This window comes from Echiichthys vipera (genome assembly GCF_963691815.1).
Source record: "Echiichthys vipera genome assembly, chromosome: 15".
In the NCBI taxonomy this organism is placed as follows: domain Eukaryota; kingdom Metazoa; phylum Chordata; class Actinopteri; order Perciformes; family Trachinidae; genus Echiichthys; species Echiichthys vipera.
This window is the reverse complement of record NC_139840.1, coordinates 27773254-27793069: the sequence shown is the minus strand read 5'-3', so window position 1 is coordinate 27793069 and position 19816 is coordinate 27773254.

Genomic DNA, 19816 nt, shown 5'->3' with positions numbered 1-19816 from the left:
ACGTGCTTTCATAAGCGGGTCATATCACCATTGTTTTAACTCACTCTGTGATAGATAGGAACTTAAAAGACAATTATATAGATGGAAATCTTACGGAGTACAGATAGTCACCTCTCCTCTTATTTTCATGGCATTATTGGGCTAACAATAATCAAAGACTTAATGCTACAGTAATGTATGCAAGCTCAGATTGGTCCTGGCACCATCTTTGTTTTATTCTGCAGAACCGTCAGTCAACTTCAGAGTAATAGTTCTCTGCCCATGGGGTTCATGACCACTTGTTTAGTCACGATAATAACACAGAGAGCACAGAGAGAAGGACAACAGTGAGGAGGAAGTGTCTGAGATAGTGGACAATACTGAGTATGTCGACACATCTCGTCTGATGTCATTTACAGGAATAACCTGACCAATGAGCATGTAAAACATGTCAAAGCATCTTATTTACTTTCATCTTGTAAAAGGGCACTTTAAATGACGACGTAAAAGACATAATGTGACTGTGGTCACACAAACAAGTATTTGGCTCGCAGCCTAGTCAGATATTGATGTTCTGAATTTATCAAACCAGTTTAACTAGAGGCGCCCTACACAGGATATGTGTGAATGCATGTAAAAAAGAGGGTCAGTGACGATATCATTCTATGAACACAGTGATTCAGAAGGACTTCCGAGCCATATGTGACAACACCTTCAGCTACAGTGCAACTGAGTCGACTCTTTGCCTGAGAACTTGAATTTGTTGTGTATGTGGACACCGTGCTCAGCTGAGTTTAACAAATGAGGGAATTAGATTGCTTGAGACTCAGAAAAAGGTTGGTAAGAATTGCTAAAATGAGATTCCATAATAGAATTGAACAGCATTTGGTTCTGGCTAAAGTTCGACCGATGCCGATAATTGCATTTCCTCCCAGAGAGGCTTCTGTCAGATTGAGCAACTCGCAACAAAAATCAATGCTACCAACTGTATAGGCCATATATGAGAAAGGGTTGGGCCTGTGCACAGTGAGAGGAAACATCACAACACCCACAAACTATCTTTGGCCTCAGCTAAAAGAAGAGTTTGCAAATCTTGCATGAATACAATCTAATAGATGGAGCCATTGGTAAAACATGTACTTCCTGTCCCAAAGCTGGACATTGCGCAATTGAATTTTGTCCATGCTTCCATTAAACAAACACGGGTGACAAATTATTGCCAAGTTTATCAGTGTGTTACAGTGGATGATGGTTAGCACGCCGTCGGTTTGGAGAAGCAGACAGGAGTCTGGAGACACAGAAGCTGTTGTGGACAGGGGCAGCGCCATAAACAGATTTTTAGAAACCTAAGAAAATGAGCACCTAAAAATCTATTTAAATTTAAATGTAAGCTATATTTAGAATATTTTCGCCACTTTCCCTTGTCGTCAGACAGCGCTTTACTCTAGTTTTAGAACAGAACAGACATTTCCGCTCTCTCTTTTTAGGCCTGTTCAGTCTCCCTCTGCAGAAGTTCTTCTTTAGTATACTCCGACTCATAAAGGGATCCTCTCTTATATTGACTAGTTAGCTGAATTGGATATCGGATGAATGAGGCTGAGCCAGTCATTTCTTTTTTATTAATATCATGCACAGCAAGATAATTATGCCATTGTTTGTTTTGTTTCAGGCGGCTGCTATATTTTATATTGCATTTTTAAATATCTGTTTGCAGTACATTTATATCTGTGTTAATTGGTTACCTTTTTTTAACAAGGCTAAATGTTTATGTCAAGCCTGATGCCTTCACTCACATGGCAAGGTATACACTTCATTCATTCAATAGTAGGATCAGATCGGTATCAGGTATCAGGCGATATGCTGAGAAAATTGATCATGCATCTGTTCTCTCCACAGTGAATAGCATTTCATTGTCAAAATTATAATCACTCATTTTCATTTTTCTTGTATTTGTTTATTCCATAAACCACAGAAAGTCTGACTCAGATAGTTGTGTCTGTACTCCTGTCTGCTTCTCCAAACTAACAGCATGCTAACCAGCATTGACTGTAGCTAACGCGCTGACTATGGATAAGTACCTCATACAACCACACTTCAATGCATCTGAACCATCCCTTTAATTGGGAAATATGTTCTTAAATAGTTTTGTATCAAAACTAATATATTTTAAAAGGTACACATAAATTACCGTCAGGAAGCCTTTAAACTTCTCTTTTAAAGGTATTAAACACTAAGAACATCCTTTAGTAATCCTTTGATTTACTGAAAACGACACTACTAACAAATAAATGCCTACCCAATTTGAAAATATGTAAAACAATTATAGGTATTGATAGAGGTATCCGTGAGGCACTGGTATACAATGGTATACAAAGCTGAGTCCTTGTCAGAAATGTCTTGGATGCCCTCTTGTCTGACAGCATCAAGTTGAGCAGTGAAAGTTGAGTAGTTTACTAACTAAACTGCATGTAGCTTCACACCCGATAATATCCACTGCACACCATGCCACAGGCTACAAACCTGACCTCAATTACTAAGCAACTGGGACAACAGATCCAACAGTTTCTCGACAAGCAGGAAAATCAGTCGTACAGGAATTGTTTCTTAGATATGCCAATTTAGACTACGTGTGTATCAGCACCTAATACACCATTTGTTTGGTGTACACTACTGTTCAAACATTTTAGGCAGGTGTGGAAAAAGGCTGTAAACTAAGAATGCTTTCAAAAATGGAAGCGTTAATAGTTTATTTTCATCAATTATCAACATGTAGTGACTAAACAGAAGAGAACTGTAAATCAATTCTTCTAGGTTCACTCACACAGTTTTTGAAGGAACTCTGCTCAAAGGTTGTTCCAAACATCTTGGAGAACTAACCCCAGATCTTCTGCGGATGTAGGCTTCCTCAAATCCTTCTGTCTCTTCATGTGATCCCAGACAGACTGGATGATGTTGAGGTCAGGGCTCTGGTGGGCCACACCATCACTTCATCAGGACTTCTTTTTCTTCTTTACACTGAAGAAAGTTCTTAATAACATTGGCTGTTTGTTCAGGCTTGTTGTCCTGCTGCAGAATATACTTGAGGCCAATGGATGATGGATTAGTATCTGCCGGTGTTTCTCAGCGTTGAGGACACCATTAATCCTGACCAAATCTTTAACTCCATTGAATAAATGCAGCCCCCAACTTTCATGAACCTCCACCATGCTTCACTGTTTCCTGCAGGCACTCATTATTGTAGCGCTCTCCAGCCCTTCGGTGAACAAACTGCCTTCTGCCACAGCCAACTATTTCACATTTGGACTCATCGGTCCAGAGACTTGCTGCCATTTTTCTGTACCCTAGTTCTTATGTTTTCATGCATTGTTGAGTCTCTTGGCCTTGGTTCCACATCGGAGGTTTGGCTTTTTGGCTGCAACTCTTCCATGAAGAGTCACATGACACCAACTTCTGTCCAGACTCCTCAGGACAGTAGATGGGGGGACCCGGGTCCCACTGGTTTATGTCCAGACACCTCGGGACAGTAGATGGGTAGACCTGGGTCCCACTGGTTTCTGTCCAGACTCCTCAGGACAGTAGATGGGGGGACCTGGGTCCCACTGGTTTCTGTCCACACTCCTCGGGACAGTAGATGGTAGACCCGTGTCCCACTGGTTTCTGTCCAGACTCCTCGGGACAGTAGATGGTAGACCCGTGTCCCACTGGTTTCTGTCCAGACTCCTCGGGACAGTAGATGGTAGAACCATGTCCCAATGGTTTCTGTCCAGACTCCTCAGGACAGTAGATGGGGGGACCTGGGTCCCACTGGTTTCTGTCCAGACTCCTCAGGACAGTAGATGGGGGGACCCGGGTCCCACTGGTTTCTGTCCAGACTCCGCAGGACAGTAGATGGGTGGACCTGGGTCCCACTGGTTTCTGTCCAGACTCCTCAGGACATTAGATGAATGGACCTGGGTCCAACTGGTTTCTGTCCAGACTCCTCGGGACAGTAGATGGTAGACCCGTGTCCCACTGGTTTCTGTCCAGACTCCTCGGGGACAGTAGATGGTAGACCCGTGTCCCACTGGTTTCTGTCCAGACTCCTTGGGACAGTAGATGGGTGGACCTGGGTCCCACTGGTTTCTGAAAGTTCTGAGTTGATGGCACTGCTGCACATCTTCACATTTTCTTCTGGGACCTGTGACATGAAACTGTCTTCCCCACAACTTCACCTCAGTAGCCTAAAGCTTTTGCACAGTAGTGTAAACGTTGTATTTGTAAAGATAATAAAATGGAGTTTTGTACAAAATGATCTACTGACAATGCAGTCAGGGAAAAATCAATCTGCACAGAGTGATATACTGTATATGAGGCTTACTGAGGCCCTGTCCACACAGAGACGCGTTTTCCTGTAACGGCACAACTTTAGTCTGGTTTTGGCTGACCATCCACACGCATGTAAGTAAAGTATGTGAAGTATGCAGAAGTATGGATCATTACAAATACACCTTTAAAAGTAGCACACAGCAGATGAAATTAATCATATATACATATCGATCGTATGGAAATGATAGATCATCACTTTATAATTGCATCGTATCCCTGAATCATAATCTTGAAGTACCTAGAGATTCCCTCCAACCCACAATGTCCTGCATTGATTGTAAGATATGATATCACAAAATGTTGATGGTTTGCCACTTACGCATCAATGGCACCTTCCAGTATAACCTGATAAGGAATGCACTTTTTACTGGTGACCCATGTGAAAGCCCTTAGCCCAGAATTCAGTATGTTCATTCCAAGCTCTTCTCAGCAGGCAGTAAAAGTTCTTGATGAATTATTTAAGGGAAACTCAACATTAAATGTGGCTGCACCGACATGGCCCTGTCTCACCACCCACACTCCAATGATAAACTTAGCTGCACCCCCTCTCCCTTTGCTCTAGAACCGGCTGTATGCACCTGCGAATATTTAACAGCCAACACGAGAGACTGTCAAACACTGATTTATTTCCGATCATCGCGAGTTGTCAACATTTTAACATGTAAAACACAGAGTTGTTATGAGCAAAGGAGCTAACGTTAGCTGATGCGACTGCAACAGATTTCAACACAAGGGGGGCAGTGACTGTTCAATACCATAACTATACGCCTGCAGTCTCGAGCCGAAGTTGCCTGGTAGCATTTTCAGAACAATAGAATAATGTGGTGTTTTTGCACGTCACACTTGGAATGGAGCGATGTAACGCAGGAAGTTAGGTTTAGGCCACAGGAGTTAAGTGTGTGAGTGTTGGCCTCGGTGTAGCTCCCAGTGTTAGCTTCATTGAAACACATTTGAATTAGCTGCTGGGGAGAGCGTAAGTGATGTCAGAGAAAACAGCAACAGCAACAAAAAGGAGCAGCGGTCTGTATGGTAGCTTGTAACCATATCAACAGCGTTTACTTCGTTACTGTGGTCGTAGTGAGACGTAGCCTGTCAGAAGCTAACGGTGGCTAACATGTTAGCCTACCAGCTAACTAGCCGATATTGGCTAACACTGAATTCCTGCCCGCACATACAGTCATTCATAAACATAGATAGCGCATTAAACACAAGCGTTTGTGCAAAGTTAAAAAAGGACACTACGTACCTAACAGGCGGTCTTTCTGCCGGTATTTTACTGTTTTGGAATAAAATATTCTTATTTTCTTCGTCTCGTTTTCCTGCACATCTCTTTTCTGGGGATGTTTGGCTAACCAGCTGAAAAACCTCGCCAATGCCGTAACGCAAATTGCGTAGATGAATATAACTACGACCATGACTACGACGCAGTAAACGGAAGGGGCGCGTAAAGTGCTTTGAAGAATATCGACAGAAACCCTGTGCGCGGACGTGAGAGGGGGTCACGCACGCACACGTTTGATGTGTGGAGAAAAGTGTTTTTGCTTTTCTTTTCCAATGCTGTGAGCGCTATTACAAACTATGTGAGATGCATATGCCCTAGCTTGTTAGAAGATCAAGTCATGTTCCACTGCCATTTCTCTTTGTGATAATATTCCAGTCATTTATGAAAAAAGGTTGAACAAATTGTGACAGAAGCAAACTCAACTGATTTTGTATCCTCAATATGTGCTGAGTAAGGGAAAGAAAAGCCTGAGGTTCCACAATAGGGGAACGTTCCTAAAAAGACCCAAATATTCACTATGATTCAACTATTCTTTATTTTTCTAAAGTGAATAGTGAAAAAATAACCTTCAGATATCACCATGAAAATGACTGAGTGGATTACTTACATCAAGACAAGCAAAACATGTGTTACAAGTTTTTTGAAATTCTTCCTGCTCCATGTATTATTAGTATTATCAGTGGATTTTAGTTCATTAAGTAATTAATGTCATTGTGATGACACAGCTATATTAATAAAAAAGCCCTGTCTATTTTGTTTCTATGTATGATTGCTCTTCTTTCTCACCTTATTTTTTTTGCTGTACAAAGAGAACAGCAGTAAACAGTGAACATTTAAAAAAAATAAAAACAAAAGTCACAAACAAATTATTTATGTAAAAAGCTGATTCACGATAGTGTATGGGAGAACTCACTGAATTCATACCCAGAAACTGTATTGCACATCCAGTATATTTCTGAATATACAAATTCTCATCAAATGAATGTTCCTCATGCAACCTGACTTTCATTATTAGTTGATATATAGATCTGTTTGCACATTTTTTATTCTAGTTGTGTTGTATTGTCCTGCTGAACTGTACAGCACTTTGGTCGACCGTTGGTCGTTTAAAATGTGCTCTATAAGTAAACCCCCAAAGCAATTTCAGTCAAAAGCAACTGGACTTGGTTATTCTATACCAGTTAGTTGGACCAGTACCAGCCTGGTCCTGGTCCTGGTCCTGGTCCAGTCCCAGCCTGGTCAGATGCGTACATGGACTGATGAAGCCTCTTGGATGAGAGGTGAAATGTCTTCCTAGACAAATAACCAAGTCCAGTTGCTTTTGACTGAAACTGCTTTGAGGGTAACGATGACCTGGACACATGAGAACATTCACAAACCTCTATAAATAAAGTTTGATTTGATTGGATATGATTTTATTTGATTTACAATTATATGCCTATTGTACACAAAAATATATTTTTATAACAGGTGTGTACTGCATACATTAGGCATCCAAAGATATATGTGATATGTATATGTAGCCTGTTTATGTTTTGACATTACCTAAATAATTCCATATCTTCATGGACCCTTTTACAGGAGTTGTGGTCCCACTGTTGTGGATAAATGGCACAGATGAAGAGAACAGAGACATTGTAATGTTAATGTTAATTAGTAACACCTGTGCTTTTCTTACTATGACAGTCAAAATGTCCACTGTGAGAAAGACCTTCTGGAACCTTCATAAAATGTTTGTCATTGCTAAAACTCTCTATTATCAGAGCGTGTGATGTATTTTATCTCATTATTCGTTTTTATGAAATTATCTTTGGGCTCATTAATTGAAGTAACTAAAAATGATTTCATGTACTTACAAAATATATCCAACTGTTGGTAACCTGACTGCTGCTGTTCAACAGTGTCTTTTGGCTGATCTAAGCTCAGAATCACGAGATAAACTATTGTGGCTCTTCCTCAGTGGCAGCCAGCCTTGCATACTTAAATTGAGCTTTGTTATCTTGACATATAACAAGGTCATTAAATCCTTAAAGAGATATTTCACCCATTTTAATCCAGGCCATCGTGTTCAGATGAACTGTGTTTGGCCAAATCTTAAATTTTAAGAGGTACATAAACTAAAAATAGAATAAGGTACAAGAGTATTTGGAGATAAATGTGTCATTTATCACAAGAAAGCAAAGAGGTCACTTCTTCTTCTTACTGCTAAAGTTGATCAGAGCTGAGAACTGCCATGCTGTAATGCGCTGTGGTCAAATAGGCCGTACTTCACCGTGACTCAAATCAGCTGGAGCTACAACTGTGCAGCCAAATATACTGATTTATGTTAAATGCATTCAAATGCAAAAGAAAGAGGAAGAATAATTAACATTCTAATAATTACAAGTTAATTATCTTGTTACAACAAAGCTTGTTTACAGGATTAAATAATTACCGTGTGATCTTAAAATAACGCCATTAAAGGTTGAATCTGTAGAATCTTTATTTAAAGCTATATTTAAAAAAATATATATATATACACCCACGTGGCGTTTTGAGGGGTACAGAAGTATTGCTTTTCCTTAAAAAATATAATAAGTCTGAATTAATATTTAAAAAACGTTTTGACAGGTTTGACAATGACTCTCTGTCAGTTCTGTTTCCATTGTAGCAGCCAATAGCGTTCAGCATTGCTGGTTGCCAGGGTTGTCTGTTGTTGCTACAGAAACAAGAATCATGTTCAGTTGAGAGCTAGCTAATGGATTCCACAGCACTCACAGAAAGACTTCCAGGTGAAGACTGGCTAACGTTAAATACTGTTGTAAATGAAGTGATGAGTCCAAATGAGTGGTTCCCCTGTTTGATTCATCACTGACATGGAGCAGGCTGATCACTGACACACTCTGCAACAAACCTGGCAACCCGACTGCTGGAATTATTTTTTGTTGTTGCGACTACAATTTGAGACAATAGACGACGGAGTTCTGCTCAGTCTCCAGATTCAACCTTTAATTATTGCAAGGATGGCCATTCTCAGCTTCTGTACAAATGAGACAAAGGAGGAGGAATTGTTGGGTCTATGTAAATCCTAAATAAGTCATAGAGTGTGGTCTATACCTACTCTGTAAAGTGTCCTGAGATAACTTTTGTTATGATTTGGCACTATAATTAAAACTGAATTGAGACCAAAGTAAAAATTCGAAGTGGCTCTAGAAACGAGATTGTTTTTGAGCCTTACATTTTGTTAATAAAGGAATTTTATCGTTTTGTCTGCTTTCTTTCACTCTCAGGTGGCTGCAGTGAAACCAAGCCTATTGTGAGTATTTCTGGAGATGATAGGAAACTTTCAACGGGAGAGGGCTTCAATCTGAGCTGTGACTTTTCATGTTTAAGAGCTTATGATGTTGCACAGCTGTGGAGGAGCAGCCCACAGGTAATTCAAATAGTTAAAGATTTTCAGACATTGCATTTAATCCAGCATCTTTCATATGGGCACTGAAACTCAGTGTACTCTTGCAACGTTTTAAATGCTGCAACAAGTAAAGCTCTCTTGTTAAGGATGATGATGATGATGATGATGATGATGATGATGATGATGATGATGATGATGATTATTAGTTGCATGATGGATTTTGACTTTGGTGGATCCAGTCTTCAGTCTGACGCAATTCACTACGAACAGACAAAAACTGAAAATGAAAATTAATGAATGCGTGTGACACCGAGTCAACCCCTTTATAAAAAAAAAAATGTTTAAAGAAAAATGGTGGTGATGTATGGAGTCACTTTCAGCACAGAACAAATGGAGATAGTTCAACAGTTTAGTGAAGCTCAGGCAGACAAGCAAACAGTACAACAACGCAGTGGCAGGGGGCTCGGTCAAGGCAGGCAGAAGTTCGGTACCAGGGAGACGACAGCACAGGCAGAGAATCCGAAGAGGAGCAGGCAGCAGGAACCATATAACCAGGAGAGCAGTCAGAAACAGGCAAACAGGAACCAGGAGAGCAGAGGCTGAAATCTTGGTCCGTGACAGGGACGGTTGGTACCAGGAAGTCAGGCAGGACACCGCTGGGGAATCTCAGTGTCCAGAGGTGACATCCCCACACATTTATTCTACCTCACTGAATCAGCAGGTAATGCAGAACTATGACCACCATCCCTTTCTCTGTCCTTAACATTCTGTGGTTTTAGTTTAGCTCTGTGAAAGAAAACAAACAGCCAAGGCTTTGTCCACCTGAGGTTAAATGATCTCTCTCTCTCTGACACACACACACTCACACTCACACTGCATCTTTTTGACAGCATTCTAACAATAAACATGGAAATATTACTTGTATTTCCTCAAATATAATCCAAGTTATTTTTCCACAATCAGTGCCGAATTCCACAGCAAACAGGCCTCTGTAGACCCTAACCCTACCCCCTAACCCTAACAAAATGTTGAATTTAATCAGCAAAGGCAGAGGCTTATGCGACCAGGGAACAGAGGACCCTTTTCGGGATGACCCCCTACCTACCTAGCTGGCTAACTAGACCAGCATGAACTTGGGTTGTTACTTGAAATGAAGAGCCCATGTTAGCAGAGTTAGCTAGGCTCCAGTTGTCTTGGGTAACTAGCCTATAGAAAAGCTCTGTATTTTTGCTCTTCACCAAGTTGTGTGTCTTTCTCCGAGGGATATCTTAAGAATCAATCGCAGTGGAGGTAACTCTGAATAAATCTGACGAGCGATTTAGCAAGCTAAGTAGGTAGCATATGCAGCCTTGATAAGCCAAAAAAATAAAATAATATACTAATATATGTATAGTGTACTGTATTTATTTCCCGCAGCAGCCTCTAGTTGGTCAAATAAGAATTAGCCTATATTGACATTGTTTTATAAAGCAAGAATTAAATTTATACACAAGCAAGAACCTAAAAGTGAAGCAAGCTAACCCCATTTGACCAGCTTACTGGCTAAATCTGGTAGCAGATGTGTTATAATGATATGAGTTTTAAAAATGTCTTATGTTATTTCACAGATTAGTATTTCATGTGTTTATTCTACAAAATGTATTTATGTTTTATAATTACATTTATTCAATGTTGACCACTTTGCAGCTAATTAATTAAAACCACCACCCCTCCAGATAACCTGACAGCATCCACCCCCACAACATCCATATAACCTGACAGCATCCACCCCAACCACATCCAGATAACCTGACAGCATCCACCCCCACAACATCCATATAACCTGACAACATCCACCCCAACCACATCCAGATAACCTGACAGCATCCACCCCAACCACATCCAGATAATCTGACAGCATCCACCCCAACCACATCCAGATAACCTGACAGCATCCACCCCAACCACATCCAGATAACCTGACAGCATCCACCCCAACCACATCCAGGTAACCTGACAACATCCATCCCCCCCACATCCAGATAACCTGACAGCATCCACCCCCACCACATCCAGGTAACCTGACAACATCCACCCCAACCACATCCAGATAACCTGACAGCATCCACCCCAACCACATCCAGATAACCTGACAGCATCCACCCCAACCACATCCAGATAACCTGACAGCATCCACCCCCACAACATCCAGATAACCTGACAACATCCACCCCAACCACATCCAGATAACCTGACAGCATCCACCCCAACCACATCCAGATAATCTGACAGCATCCACCCCAACCACATCCAGATAACCTGACAGCATCCACCCCAACCACATCCAGATAACCTGACAGCATCCACCCCAACCACATCCAGGTAACCTGACAACATCCACCCCCCCCCACATCCAGATAACCTGACAGCATCCACCCCCACCACATCCAGGTAACCTGACAACATCCACCCCAACCACATCCAGATAACCTGACAGCATCCACCCCAACCACATCCAGATAACCTGACAGCATCCACCCCAACCACATCCAGATAACCTGACAGCATCCACCCCAGCCACATCCAGATAACCTGACAGCATCCACCCCAACCACATCCAGATAACCCGACAGCATCCACCCCAACCACATCCAGATAACCCGACAGCATCCACCCCAACCACATCCAGATAACCCGACAGCATCCACCCCAACCACATCCAGATAACCCGACAGCATCCACCCCAACCACATCCAGATAACCCGACAGCATCCACCCCAACCACATCCAGATAACCCGACAGCATCCACCCCAACCACATCCAGATAACCTGACAGCATCCACCCCCACCACATCCAGATAACCTGACAGCATCCACCCCAACCACATCCAGATAATCTGACAGCATCCACCCCAACCACATCCAGATAACCTGACAGCATCCACCCCAACCACATCCAGATAACCTGACAGCATCCACCCCCACCACATCCAGATAACCTGACAGCATCCACCCCAACCACATCCAGATAATCTAACAGCATCCACCCCAACCACATCCAGATAATCAGACAGCATCCACCCCAACCACATCCAGATAACCTGACAGCATCCACCCCCACCGCATCCACCCCCACCACATCCAGATAAGCTGACAGCATCCACCCCAACCACATCCAGATAACCCGACAGCATCCACCCCAACCACATCCAGATAACCCGACAGCATCCACCCCAACCACATCCAGATAACCCGACAGCATCCACCCCAACCACATCCAGATAACCCGACAGCATCCACCCCAACCACATCCAGATAACCTGACAGCATCCACCCCCACCACATCCAGATAACCTGACAGCATCCACCCCAACCACATCCAGATAATCTGACAGCATCCACCCCAACCACATCCAGATAACCTGACAGCATCCACCCCAACCACATCCAGATAACCTGACAGCATCCACCCCCACCACATCCAGATAACCTGACAGCATCCACCCCAACCACATCCAGATAATCTAACAGCATCCACCCCAACCACATCCAGATAATCTGACAGCATCCACCCCAACCACATCCAGATAACCTGACAGCATCCACCCCCACCGCATCCACCCCCACCATATCCACCCCCACCACATCCAGATAACCTGACAGCATCCACCCCAACCACATCCAGATAACCTGACAGCATCCACCCCCACCACATCCAGATAACCTGACAGCATCCACCCCAACCACATCCAGATAACCTGACAGCATCCACCCCCACCACATCCAGATAACCTGACAGCATCCACCCCCACCACATCCAGATAACCTGACAGCATCCACCCCAACCACATCCAGATAACCCGACAGCATCCACCCCAACCACATCCAGATAACCTGACAGCATCCACCCCCACCACATCCAGATAACCTGATAGCATCCAGCCCAACCACATCCAGATAACCTGACAGCATCCACCCCAACCACATCCAGCACCCCACAGTGTGGCAGCACTGAACACCACAGCAGTGCAACAGTTAGGAGCCACTAAATCTCATATTATATTCCACATCTCAAGCACATACAAATATTAATGCATCCAGATATCAAGAGTGTGGAGCCATGCTTGAAGCAAGAAACCAATTGAAAATGACTGTAGTTTGAAGAAGGTATCTAAAAGAGTAAGTTTGACTTCCTGAAAGAGGCTAAGCGACCTGGACTGCAGAGTCTAGATTGTGGAGAAACTAACAAGGTGTAACCAAGATTGTAGCTTTCCATAACATTGCAAGTAATTAGCTAAGGAAAAAGTTCCTACATGAAAGTGCTCACAAGGTCTGAGGATAAATCATTCCATTTGAGAGATCAGCGATTCGATCCCTGGCTCCTCCTGTCTACATGTCGAAGTGTCCTTGGGCAAGACATTGAACCCCAAATTGCTCCCTGTGCTGCACATGGGTGTGTTAATGTGGTGTGAATGGTTAGATCAGATGGTATGTAGATGTCCACTGCCATCAGTGTGAATGTCTGTGTGAATGGGAGAATGGGAGAAATAGTGTGAATTGCCTTGAGCAGTCAGAGGACTAGAAAGGACCTATTTAAGTACAAGTCCATCTACCATTTTAAAAAAATATTTTTATTTTGTGTGTTTTGAGATCCACAAGACAAGCGTCATCTTGTTCCATTATAGTGGAGAGAATAAGAAGAAGAAGAAGAAGAAGAATTCCTTTATTAGTCCCGCGAATGGGGAAATTCAATTTTCACTCTATTATTAGGCAGACATGTCTCTTCTGTTCAGTCACTATATGTTGATAATTGATGAAAATAAACTACGGTACTAACACTTCCATTTTTGAATGCCTGCCTAAAACGGTTGCACGGTAGTGTATATTCATTTTATGTCTGTCACATTGAGTTTTACCACATCTTTTCTTTTACTACGTCTTCACACTCTTGATCTCTGTGTATGTTCCTACAGCTTTGCTTCCAAGACACTTTATGGAACTAATGGTTCTGGATTCTGCTGGGGAAAACTGCCATCCTCCTCCTCAGTTTGACCTCTCTGGCTGTGATCCAATGCTTTGTTTCCCTAACTTTTAAAAAAACTAAATCCTGTTGATTTTCTTGCTTTCTTGTATTGTAATGCTCTTTTTATTTCTTAATTTGTGTTACATCTCAGAAATCTCCCATGTAAAAGGTCTTCATTTGTGTTAGCAGTTTCTTTTTAGTACAGATAAACGTTCTAATTCGGTAGTGGAAGTGCTTTTGTTGACCACAAAATGAATAATTTGTGTATTTTATTTAATTTTTTTACTGTATAAGGGTGTATGATCATACTAACGATAACTCAGTTCATATGCAGATGCATTAAACAGGACTTACTCAAAGTCAAATGTAAATACAAAATAATGAGAACACAATATTCTGAACTGCAATATAATAGAAGAGGAGAAGTTTTCTTTCTAAAATTACATATAAAAATACACAGGGTTGTTTTTAAAGCTTATTTTAATCATTTTTTATGGACATATAGAAAATGTCAATGTTCTTTGCAAATAAATAAAATCAGATTTGACAGAAGGCTTTGAAAAAGCAAATAGTCCATCATGGGGAGATAAATGTTACAGAAACTAAAATTCAAATAATTGAATTGGAAAATGTCAGTTTTAGTATTTCTGTTTGTTTTTAAACTATCATAATGGTGGCTAACTGAACATTTCCAAGATTTGTGTGGGGGAGTTTGGAGTGATATCAGTGATATTGAATTTCTGGCCCAAAAAAACCTGCATACAAATGATGCTGCATACAATACATAGGGACATGTAAGGAAAAAAATAAAGCACCTGTCGTTCCACCTGAAACCTCTTAGGGGCGCCGTCATAACCTGTATTTTCTTAATGTCGGTTTATTGCCAAAAAGTTACTGAATTAGTTTTCTTTCACCGCTTGGGACATTTGGTGTATGCTCCAATGCTGAGATACCCTTTTAAATGATGTGCAGACTATGCCTACTTGGCATACTTTGGCACGGAAAGGGTGCACACCCAACCTTGGATGTATTATAAGAACTGGACAAGAACAGATCCCAAGATGGAAAAATCAGATTATTGAAGTTCCCTGCGGATACATGAAAGGGTGTTGAATGGGAAAATAACGGAGTAACTCTTCCTCCGGTACAGTAGGTGGTGCTCCGACCACTTACAGCTGCTCTGAATACGGCTCTTTCTTCCGGTTCACCTTTGTCAAAATCAACTTGGAAAGTCGGGGGGAAATGGATTACTTTTTGACAGCATTAAGAGAGAAATGGGTCATGTTACTTGCCATGGCGAAGTCCTCCCTTGGTTTAAAGGTAATGTTTGTGTTATTTTTTTAGTTGTTTCAGTGCACTTGTTTTACGTGGACGTCCATTCTTCTTCAGTCACTTCCACAGTTCAGTAACTGTAGTGGGTTTCTTAGACATCACTTTGTTGCCAAGGATTTTCCAGAGATTCTCTATGGGGTTTAGATCTGGACTCTGGCCATTTCATTGTTTCAATATCAAATCAAACTTTATTTATATGGCACTTTTCATACTTTGACAGTAGCACAAAGTACCTTACTGAAAATAAAAGCGAAACAAACAAAAAAAAAAAAAACATGAACAACAAAGACACACAGAGATACACAAAGGCATACACACACCCACACACATACACTAGCTGAGGAGACATGGCTGGGCGCCGAGATCTGAGGTGAGGAAGAATCTACCTTTGCGGGCTGCACACACCAAGAGGAATCATGGTCCATGACTGCTGGGGGCGCCGCCACAGGAACCCCCCCCAGCCCAGGCAGACAGGAGGCTCCACACCACGGTGTAGAGCTATCTAACCACCCGGGCCAGGGTCGTCCACAGGACAGCACCCGCATAAGTGGACCAGAGACAACTCCCGTTATCGTCGCCCCCCCTGGAGGAAACACCGGAAAACCGAGGTATAGAAGCTAAAAACTGAGGGAATAGAAACGGTCAAAACAGAAAAATAAGATAAAAGGAATAGAAACTATGAGGGAATAAAAAGTCAAAAAAGTCAAATAAGATAAAAAAGAATAAAAACTATGAGGGAATAAAACACTCAAAACAGTAAAATTGTCAGGCCCGGGCAGGAATGAGGACTCAGATGCGGAGGTTTGCAGATCAAAACTAAAATGTATTCTTTGAGTCAAGAACGTGGCACAGAGCCAAAAAGCCACCAATAAAAAAATCACTCCGTACTGGAGGAAAAAACAAAATGCAAAGTTAACAAATTAAATGCTAAACTAAGTCGCACTGTCCAGAAAGAATAACAATATTTAAAGTGAACAAAATAAGAAACAAAAACAAAGTCGCTCCGACCAGGAGGAAAAAAACAATGGGAAAAAGAGAATTCAAAAAAAGGTTAAACTTACTATAAGAAACAGGGAATACAAACACCTGAGCGAGGATACTAAGATCTCTAAGACATGAAGAAGGCTGTGAAAAAGTGCTGGAAACATTCAACGTAAAGTACGAAATAATCTGGCAACGGGACAGGGGAAAAGACACGGACTTTATACCCATGAAGGGAGGGGAACCACAGGTGGAAACGATCAAGGATCAGGGGATGACGTCAGACCGGTGACACAAGAGGAAGAGCAAGTGACCTGAAACGAGAGGAGAGTTATCTTTAAAAATAAAACAGGAAATTCACAAGACAGAAACCCAAAGAAAGGACAGATTTCAAGCGTGACAGTACCCCTCCCTCTAGGGCCGACTCCTGACGGCCCAGGGAGTTCAGCATAAGCCTGAAAGAATTCCTCGATCAGGCTGGGGTCCATGATGTGGCGAGACGGGATCCACTGTCTCTCCTCTGGCTGACGTGGGTGACCGGAAATGTACCAACGAATCGTGGTGCCAGTCTTCTGGAGGATATTCTTATCCAGGATAGTTTGAGGCAGCTGCTGGGGCTTGGACAGGTAGGCGGGCTTTGATAGATAGGTGGCTTGCTGGGGCTTGGACGGGTAGGCCGGCTGCTGGGGCTACTGTAGTTGCTGTGGTTGCTGTGGTTACTGTGGTTGCTGCGGTTACTGTAGTTGCTGTGGTTACTGTGGTTACTACGGTTACTGCGGTTACCGTGGTGGTCATGGCGGTCATGGTCATGGCGGCCGTGGTCATGGCGGCCCCGATTGTCGTGGTAGGGGCCTTGGTCGTCAATGGTAGGGGCCTTGGTTGTCGTGGTAGGGGCCTTGGTTTGCGTGGTAGGGAGTAAGGACCGAGCTCAGGTCCGGGTACTCACAGTCTGTGGCAGGAATAGCTGAAAAGAGGTTAATGGAGGTAACATCTGTCGGATGGCTTGACACGGCACAGTCTTTGACGCAACCCTTCTCCCATCTAATGATGTTTCCGGTCTTCCAGTCTACGTGTGGGTTGTGACGTACAAGCCATGGTTGTCCTAAAATCAGTGAGTGCAGAGGGGACGTGAATAAATAAAAACGGATGTGTTCCTCCTGGTTGTCAATCCGCATCTAACAGGTTCGCTGATGTGAGTAATAGCGAATAGTTCCTTGCAATTAAGTGACCTGGCCCGGATAGGTTTAGCTAATTGTTCTGAGCTGATGCCCAGCTGCTTCGCTAAACCCCAGTTCATCAGGCTCTCGTCAGCTCCTGATTCAATGAATGCCTTCTGTTTGGAGACGTTGTGATGTAGAATCATGACGTTAGTCAGAATACAAGGTACGTGGTGGGACGCTGTGACATGACTCACCGCCTGGGATCCCTTGGCTGGACACGAGCCGACAAGGTGAACGATTTCTCCACAGTAGAAACACCAGCTGCAGCTTTCGTCGCTCCTCCGGTGTCAGCCAAGCTCTCCCCAGCTGCATGGGCTCCTCCTCGTGATCGGCGCTGAGGTGAGGTTGTGGCTCCGGCGGCGAACGACGGTAAGTTTGTCCACTTGGAGGAAGAGGACGTGAGTGTTGCTCCGTCGCCACTGGTCCACGTCCTGCTGTTGTCTGAGCCGGACGCACCGGTAATCTGTCTGGATGGCGAGCGTGATGAGGGCGTTTACATCGGTGGGCAGGTTTCAGAGGTACAAAGAGGTCTTAAATTTGGGCTGCGAGTCCTTTCAAAAACACATTGTATAGAGCTGTGGCGTTCCACCGCCAGAGTGCGGAAACGGATGGCATAGTCGTATACTGACCTAAGCGCAGCCTAGATATCAGGAAGACAGCTACAGACGGAAGAGCCCTGACTCCATTCAGCTGCCGCCCAGGCTTTGGCCCTGCCAGACAGATGTGATATCATAAAAGCAATCTTGGACCGGTCCATGGGGAATTTATGGGGTAAGAATTCAAAATGGAGAGAGCAGTCTATTAAAAATATCTTGCAGGTCCCGGGATTCCCCGAATACTGAGCGGGGGAAGCCAACCTACAACTTGCCTCTCTGGCTGGCGAGGTGGGAGCTGATGTGGCGTCCACGGTCTCAGACGGGGCTGTGGTCACAGGTCGAGTGAGTTGCCCTAGTAGGTCCTAAAGCTGAGAGGAGAGATGGCCCATGTGGGTGGCCATTGCCGTCTGGAACTCCTCCTAAGCGTTCAGCCTCCGCTGGGTCCATGTCTGGGCAGATTACATTGTCAGGCACAGGCAGGAATGAGGACTCAGATGCGGAGGTTCGCAGATCAAAACTGAAATTTATTCTTTGATTCTTTGGAAACAGGAAATTCACAAGACAAAAACCGGAAGAATCGGAGAAATGGGTTTTCTCAGGAGGGTGGCTGGAGAGAAGTTCAGCGAGAGTGGAGATCCCCGGGGATTTGAAATACACATGCAGTGTTTGTTGAAGATCCTCCTGAGTTTCTCTGATACCCCAGCCACACAATGGCTATGTTGTTTCTCTTGTGTTGTTTTTCTTTTTCAACCACTTTGGTTTTCCTTCTTGAAGCAGCTGCCAATTTCACAAAGGTCCAGCTGGGGTAACCACAAGTCGTGAGGCCGCCTCTCAGGTGCTTGCGTTCTTCCCCTTGGGCCTGTGAGCTGTGGTTCATGCTGTCCAATGCAAAGATCTCTACATTTGAGAAACAAAACAACCACTCAAAATTCATGGCCGAACACAGGAGAGCTAACTCCTCAGGCCTGGACTCTGCTGTCCACTTACATCTCAAGGAGAAAGCCCACTCCTTTGATGACAACAATGTCCAAATCCTGGACAGAGAGGACAGATGGTAGGAAAGAGGAGTAAAAGAAGCCATCTATGCAAAAGTAGAGAAACCATCGCTAAACAGAGCAGGAGGTCTGAGACACCACTCATCTCCAATTTACAATGCGGCCCTTTCAATGCTTCCCAGGAGATTTAACAATCTAACCTCAGAGAACAACTGTTCACAAAAGGCCTCCTGTGAATTCAACTGACTCGGCTGTCGTTAAGACACAATAGAGCACTAACAAAGTGGAAACCAACTTTCCACCAATGACTGTCATTTCATACAGCGCTTGGAGCACAAAGGGTTCCAGTGACATCTGTGAAAGAAATTCTCTAGAGTCCTCAGTGTTGGTTCCCGGTCTGTCCAGGTGGGCGCAGGCACGGTGGAGCAGGAAGATGATAGCGTCCTCCACACCTAGTCTCGGCTGGTAGGCAAACCAGCCTCTCCAGGGACTTCATCAGGTGGAAGGACTCAGAGAGGAGCTGAAAGTCTGAGGTGTACAGGGTGAACAGAAAGGGGGAAAGAACAGTTCCATGCGGAGCTCCAGTGCTGCTGACCACAGTGTCAGACACTCCGTCCTGCAGTCTGACACACTGTGGTTGACCCGTCAAGTAATCCAGGAAACCAGGGGAGG